Raw genomic sequence first — 8,534 nt, 5'->3', positions numbered from 1 at the left:
TATCGCTAAGTAGTGGGTTAAATTTAGATTTGAATAAATGTTGTTATTCGCCAGAAATGGCAAGAAATATTATTTCCTTTCATGCATTGTACAAACAAGGGTTCACCTTTTCGTTTGATAATGAAGTTGGTTCGATTAATGCTTTCTTTAATAATGTTCTTTATTTTAAAGCATTACCTTGTGATGGTGTGTATGAAGCTGTATCTATTGTAGATAACTTAGGAAATAATGTTTTGTGTATTGATTCTACTAATAATAATAACTTGGATAAAGCATCATTATGGCATTGTCGTCTTGGACATATAAGCAAGAAACGCATAGGCCAACTCCAAAAGGATGGAGTCTTGGAGTCGTTTGACCTAAAGTCAAATGATAGTTGCGAATCATGCTTACTTGGAAAAATGACAAAGTCACCCTTCACAGGCTCGTGTGAAAGGGGTGAAGGTTTGTTGGACCTTATACACACGGATGTGTGTGAACCATTCAAACATGCCACAAGGGATGCTAATCGTTATTATTTGACTTTTACCGATGATTACAGTAGATATGGATATGTCTACTTAATCAAGCATAAGTCAGAGACTTTCGAGAAGTTTAAGGAATTTAAACAGGAAGTCGAGAATCAATTGGGCAGGAACATTAAGATGCTTCGATCCGATCGAGGTGGTGAGTATCTTAGTTCAGAGTTCCTCAACTATCTAAAGGAATGTGGGATTGTCTCACAATTGACACCTCCCAGGACACCGCAGTTGAATGGTGTGGCTGAGAGGCGTAATCGAACCTTGTTGGACATGGTTCGTTCCATGATGAGTCGAGCTTTGCTACCAATCTCATTCTGGGGGTATGCCTTAGAGACTGCCGTCCATATCCTCAATCTAGTCCCTACAAAGAAAGTTGCCAAAACTCCTCACGAGATGTGGACTGGTAAAGTACCTAAACTAGACCACATCAAGATTTGGGGCTGCAAGGCTTTCGTGAGACACGAGACTCATGATAAGCTCGAACCCCGAAGCGAGAGGTGTATTTTCATCGGCTACCCACAACAATCCTTTGGTTACCTCTTCTACAGACCTAGTGACAATGTGGTCTTTGTAGCAAGAAGAGGAGTCTTTCGAGAAAGAGAGTTTATAAGCCAAGGAGACAGTGGGAGGCAAGTTGATCTTGAAGAAATTCAAGAGTCAAGTGGTGAAGGAACTTCAAACTCTAGCCCTCAACTTGAGGAGGAAACTCCTGTTGAGCCAATTGACGAATCTGTACCTCTGAGGCGTTCCACGAGAGTTAGGAGTGCACCTGAGCATTACTATGGATTCCATATTACTGCAGAAGGTGAGACACTTATTAGTGATGAGACACTAGTAAGTCAAGATGACCCTAACAGCTACGAGGAAGCCATGGCAGGCCCCGAGTCTGCCAAATGGAAAGAGGCTATGGATAGCGAGATACAATCCATGTATGACAATCAAGTTTGGAACTTGGTTGAGAATGTACCAGGTCGAAAGACTGTAGGGTGCAAATGGGTTTTCAAGAAGAAGACCGACATGGATGGTAAAGTACACACTTATAAGGCTAGACTGGTTGCAAAGGGCTTCTCTCAAATTCCTGGAGTGGATTATGATGAGACCTTTTCTCCGGTAGCCAAGATTAAGTCTATTCGGGTTCTGTTAGCCATAGCCGCATTTCATGACTATGAAATTTGGCAAATGGATGTCAAAACCGCTTTCCTTAATGGGAAGTTGGCTGAAGATGTTTACATGAGTCAGCCAGAGGGTTTTGTCAGTAACGAGTACCCTAATAGAGTGTGTAAGCTTGAGAAATCCATTTATGGATTAAAGCAAGCACCTCGCAGATGGAATCTTTGCTTTGATGAAAAGGTCAAGGAATTTGGCTTTTCTAAGAGTGAAGATGAGTCTTGTGTATATGTCAAGGCTAGTGGGAGTATAGTTAGCTTTTTGGTATTGTATGTGGATGACATACTACTCATAGGAAACGACATTCCAACCCTGCAGGAAGTAAAGTCCTGGCTTGGAAAGTGTTTCGCTATGAAGGACCTTGGTGAAGCTGCCTATATTTTGGGGATAAGAATCTTGAGAGATCGGAGTAAAAGACTAATTGGACTTAGTCAAAGTACCTACTTGGAGAAGATTCTGAAGAGATTCAGAATGCAAGACTCCAAGAAAGGAGAGTTGCCCATCCAGAGTAACGCCAAACTGAGTAAGACACAAAGCCCTAGCTCTAAGGCTGAGATAGCAAAAATGAGTCGAATACCTTATGCTTCGGCTGTAGGTTCGATCATGTATGCTATGACGTGTACTCGACCTGATGTAGCCTTTGCCTTGAGCATGGTTAGCAGGTTTCAGGGGAACCCTGGCAAGGCACACTGGACTGCGGTAAAGACTATTCTCAAGTACCTACGAAGGACTAAGGACTGGGTCCTTACCCTCGGTGGGAGTGATGACTTGAGAGTTGTAGGGTATAGTGATGCTAGCTTCCATACTGATAGGGATAACTTCCGCTCTCAGTCGGGCTGGGTCTTTACCCTAAATGGAGGAGCAATTTCTTGGAAGAGTTCCAAGCAAGAGACAGTGGCAGATTCTACTTGTGAATCAGAGTATATTGCAGCTAGCGAAGCAGCAAAGGAGGCGTTATGGCTGAGGAACTTCATTGGAGACCTTGGAGTTGTACCAGCTATTAAAGAGCCGATGGAAATTTTCTGTGATAGTGAAAGTGCTGTTGCCTTAGCCAAGGAACCAAGGGATCACGGGAGATCCAGACACATCGACAGAAAATACCATTTCATCAGACATCGGATCGAAGAAGGACTCCTCGTGGCAAAGAGGGTATCATCGGATGAGAACCCAGCAGATCCCCTCACGAAGGGACTGACTCGGGTTAAGCATCTCCAGCATGCTCGGAGCATAGGGCTGAAGGATGATATTAGATTTAGTAGTTAGATAATATCGAAATTTGTAAAGTGTAATTGACATTTGATGATGAATAAAAGTGTTTTATTTATGAGTAAAGTGTTACTATCTCTTGTCGATCGTTTACTATATTTCTTTGCATGTTTTGACTTCCAGAATAATTTTGTTTGGTATAACATATTATTCAAACCTCCACAGTCGGTCATATGTCGGAAGTAGGTATGAATCAAGACGGTCATGTTTGGTTGTAGAGGTCTGGGACAAGGCTACAACAATCATGAGTGCTCATAAGTTCTGAGCATTGGACTCAACCCACGCTCACTGGAATCACTTCATGGAATTCTATCTCGAGTGATCGTGAGACGGTAATATCATATAAGTCTTTAAACCTAGAGATATGATTTGTTACTTACGAGTTGGTTATGCATTGATTGTACGAAAAACGCATTGGTAACTCGATGTTATAAAATCGTGCTCTTGTGTGTAATTCAATGAGTAGTAGAACAAACATATGAGTCGAAGTTTATCTGTTCCTTCTTGGATTAGAAGCTGATATCTGGGCCCCTCGATGATTTTGTTTTGACCTATGTACCGGGCCCGGTCAGAACTGAATTGATGTGTTCAAAGAAGTTCTTTGTCAAACAAATCGGAAATCGGGAAACAAATGTTGGACAATAAGTAAGACATTGTTCCATGTATTTGTCCGACTGATATCTAGAACAGAGGATTATATGATCACTTATCTTAAATGGCGTACCATCGTCTTCTCAAGTTTCGAGAAACCTTGTAAAGAGCTACGATTGCCGATCGGTTCCTGAAGTCATACTTGCAGTAATAGTTACTAGACTTATCCAAGTGGGAGACTGTTGGATAAGGTGTCTAAGTCCATAACTATTTCTGGTATGTACTTGACCCGACCCGGCATGGTCCATTTGGGTTGCATGGCACCATGCAATTGGATAGACTAAATGAGAGAAATAACGCTTGGAGATTATTAATATATTATAAGTTCTAATATATTAATAATAATATTATTTGATTAGTTTGATCAAGAATTAATTAAGTGATCAAAAGATAACTAATTAAATATATGGGTTGATTAAGTAAATCATCCATATCTTGTATAGTGGGCTAAAAGGCTCCATGGATCATCAAGTTGGGTTCCACCCATAGGATGCTCCATGGATGCTCCATGGGAGTTACAAACCCATGGGTCATGGAAATGAAGAGTCATGACACATTAGGGTTTAACCCTAGATGTGTCAACGCTATATAAGTAATATGATCTCCTCCCAAATCGGTTACACACTAAAGAAATAGAGGGCTTGGCCGTTTTTGTGAAGTAAGTATTCTCTCATAAGTTCTTCCAAGAGCATTTGGTGTTGTGTGAAGCATTTGAGGCATCACACTTGGGGTGCTAGGCTCACAAGGTTTCAAGGAACACAAGCAACAACAAGGTAAGTTATTCTATCTATACTTTATGTTAAAATTGTTCCCCATGTATGCTAGATAGGAATATAACCTTGGAAATCAACTTCGCATGACAAATTAGACAAACATAGATCCAAGGTTATTAGGGTTGCATGTACACTTAGGAAGTGTTAGAATGCTCAAAACCCATCAACATTAGCATGTCATATCAATAAAACAGAACAACATGCACTGGCCCCACAACGTTACAAGCTGGATTACCCCGTAGGCCCTCAGTACGAGTCTGAAATGCCTATTGCGCCCTCAGCTCATATCTGGAATGCCAAAGAGCACTCAGTGCGAGTCTGGAATGCCTACTGGGCCCTCAGCTCGTATATGCAATGCTCCTGAGTCCTCATTATGAGTCTGGAATGCCTACCGGGCCCTCAGCTCATATCCAGAATACTCTCGGGTTTCTTGGCTACCACATGGAGCAGTACAACCTCAACCCACCCCACATAACATGTCGACATGTAACAGATAAATGCACATATAGATAATCAATCAGTGTTAAAGGCAGTCCTACAGATCTACCCGACTAGCATATCAACTCGCATACATTACTAACTCAACTTATCATATCAATAACTACTGGGATATCAAATCCAATGGGCTAGTCTTGGTGTCTTAGACCCCTTAGTATAATGAGGATACCTCACCTCGAAGATGTCAGCTCGGTAATTAATCAAAGCTCTTCGATCACTTGTCACATACTCCACCACCTATTACCATAATATGACATGCTCATAAGTCCTTCACCTTATAAGGTGCTCCATGAACCACTAATCAACACCTGGTCATAGTCAAAGTCCCCAATCAAGGTCAACAGTCCATGTTGACCTTAACTCGTCGAGTACACTTGGGTACTCGCCGAGTTCTCTAAAGCACATTCCAACTCGCTGAGTCATCGGAGTGAATCGTCGAGTTCCTTCGAATCTTCCATCAACGCTTAAGGCCACTCGTCGAGTTCCCTCCTTGAACTCGACGGACATACATGCAAACGTGTCCTAGTTAAAACTCATTCGAATCGCTGAGTTGTTCTTCAACTCGTCGAGTCTTATGGCAATCTTCATCGGACTCGCCGAGTTGTTCTTCCAACTCGTCGAGTTCATGGCCATCTTCATATGACTCGCCGAGTCAACTGTGCGACTCACCGAGTTCATTCAGTCATTTTATCATCCAGACAACTTTTAAGCCATGGCAAGGCCCCAAATTGTAGATTCAACCTCCTTAGGCCTGCTTATCACATAAAGTTGCAAACTTTACGTGCATGAAAGGCTCCAATGTCTCAAAAAGCCCAAACTATGCTTGAAATGGGGTTTTACACATAGGGAGGGGGTCAAACTTGCCAAAACTAATAACTTTATTGTCCTTTAATCCTCAGAGAGTTCAGATCTGAAGTTACAACTTCAGATCTTCGCTTATACTATAGAAATGACTTTATAATCCAACCAAGAACCATAATCTCCAACCAAGTAGGTCTAGAACGAAATAGAAGGATGATAATAGCTTGATAACTTCCCAAGAGATGACAAATGGAGTAGATCCAGGTTTCCCCCAAGCTCCTTGCTTCAACCACTTGCTTCCCAATCTCTTTTCACCAAAATCCCCTTCCAAGGCTTCAAACACACAATGCACACACACACACACATATATATTAGGGTTTGATAAGAGACTGCAAAGACGCTGAAAGAGGTTTGTGTTCCCTTAAATAAGGTGCACAACCCGGGATTTAGGGTTTCAGTTGCCAGATCCTACTCGCCGAGTCCCAATATGGACTCGTCGAGTAGGTCACTTAACCCGCGATCCTTCCCACTGCTACTCGACGAGTAGATCAACTAACTCGTCAAGTAGGGCTTAACCCAAAACTCATATTTAGACAGTACCTGAGAATCGGGGCGTTACAGTTTTGGGTCGAATGACATGTATGGTCAAATGGTTTATACATGGTATTACCTTGTGATATGCGATATATCTATCATAAGACAAGATAAACATAAAGAGACTAAACAAATGCTTACATAAGCCATTGAATCCTACAAAGATCTAAGAGTTCCATAGAGATTGAATTTCTTAAAGGGTTTGACTTATCTAAATAACTTATTATTGTGATTAAGACATACCTTTTCACAATTAGAAGTTAAATATGGTCGTTAGCCTTCTAGAAAATAACATTTTGGGTAATTAATATTATAAAGGATATAATTAAATCACTAGTAAATCTTCATAATTTTATATATGTTCTCAAACTCAAACTTCTCACTGGTAAGTAATATTTTATATGATAAATTGAATAACTCAAACTATCTTGACAAGTATCGTGTCCTTTTGTAACACCGCATTTTCTTCTTACAGTATTAATGACCAATTACGTAAATAGACATTTTTGATAGAGGAAACATTAGGATAAATAATCTTGACAAAAGTCATAGTACTCGTAAAAGCAAGAGCACGCATATAGAGAACATCCAAATCTGACTTCATATAAGGAAGTCATGATTTTTAGAAGTTTCAGTGCAGCGGTGTGTGACAGAAACCGAAATTTAGATCGGTTGACTGTTAGGAAAAACAATCCAAATGAGGGTTGAAGATCTCATCAATACATATACATCGATATTAAAACAATCAAGAATGAATATCGTATAGGGGAGTTATGGTTTTTATACGGACTTTAATAGTCTAAGCCCATTAAAAACATAGATTTAAAAATAAATTGAGAATTAGACGATGAAGTCTAAATGAAAGCTGTAGATCTTGTCGGTAGCTATGTGTGTATATCAAGAACATTGAAAACAGAGCTCGTGTGAAGAGGATATAATCTTTTGAATAAATTAATAAAATTGCACGTGCTTGGGCACGCACCGTATGAAGATGATATTCATAGATGTTGTTATGAATGTATAAATAAGTTTTATATGTAATTCTGGTTATAATAATGATTAATCTACTTACGGGAGAAATGTATAGAATGGTCATCTTGGCTTGGTTGTTGGATTTTAGAAAAGTTATATGCCGAAATGGTCATGCCTCCCAACTATCATGCTCGATTGGTCCTTATTTGATAGAACACACATTATTCATTGGGATTTGTGAAATATATAGCTTTCATTACCAGATTGTCATAGAAGCACTGCCCGCCAGTTGAATCGTTATAGTATTAAAGGTTAATACTTAATAGAAGCGCTACCTACCAGTTGAATCGTCAGAAGATTCCCTATTAATCATATGAGTAACTGCCCAGGTGAGTTACCTTACTATAGTATCTATTACAATATATATATATATATATATATATATATATATATATATATATATATATATATATCCATATATGATTAGGATATAAGGCCTAGTATAGTAGAGCAGATGGTACAGTTCCAACATGCCTAATGTCATTGTACTAAAGTTATTGGGATGTAGTTAGGATGGGGTATGCTATGAGGTTGTGATTTGCTATAAGACTGGTAAACTTGTTAGGTCATCCCTTTTAATGCTATATGTTATATGATCGGTTAAGGGATTGAGGTATTCCCACATTCTGCAGAATGCCAAGATGCGGGCATACCAGCTTTATGCTGAATGCCAAGTGTGAGTTGATGGAAATAGCAACTTAAGTGATCTTGATCCTATTAATAATAGCAACGTAATTGATTTTGAGCCTAATTAGTGCCAATAGAGACTTAAGCAATTGGGAGCCTAGATACTCGATGTATGCATGCATATGTATCGTAGTATATGGTATTTTGTCCAATTTACTAAGCTTCATGCTTACCCATGTCATACCCCTGAGCCAGACGGCGGAAACGTCCGAGGGCTCGTGTAACTTAAATTTAAAATCATCACAATGAATATGCATGAATCATAACATAAACATCACCATGCATCAATACATTACAACTGACATGGTTCACATCAAGTACATTGTTTAAACATTACATATCCATAGCATAAATTGTTTGATAGTTTTCCAAAAACATAATACCCTAACATACTTGGTATTACTCCTCAGCTTACCTGTTACCTGAGAATACAAGGTATTTTGAAAAACGTCAACATATGGAATGTTCGTGAATTCTAAAGCATGGTTGTTATGAAAATGATTTGTGTAGTTTATAAAACCCGGAAAATCCGATATTTTCTGAA

Source organism: Lactuca saligna, chromosome 3 (genome assembly GCF_052625555.1).
Source record: "Lactuca saligna cultivar CGN05327 chromosome 3, ASM5262555v1, whole genome shotgun sequence".
Taxonomy (NCBI): Eukaryota; Viridiplantae; Streptophyta; class Magnoliopsida; order Asterales; family Asteraceae; genus Lactuca; species Lactuca saligna.
Note: the sequence above shows the minus strand (reverse complement) of the source record.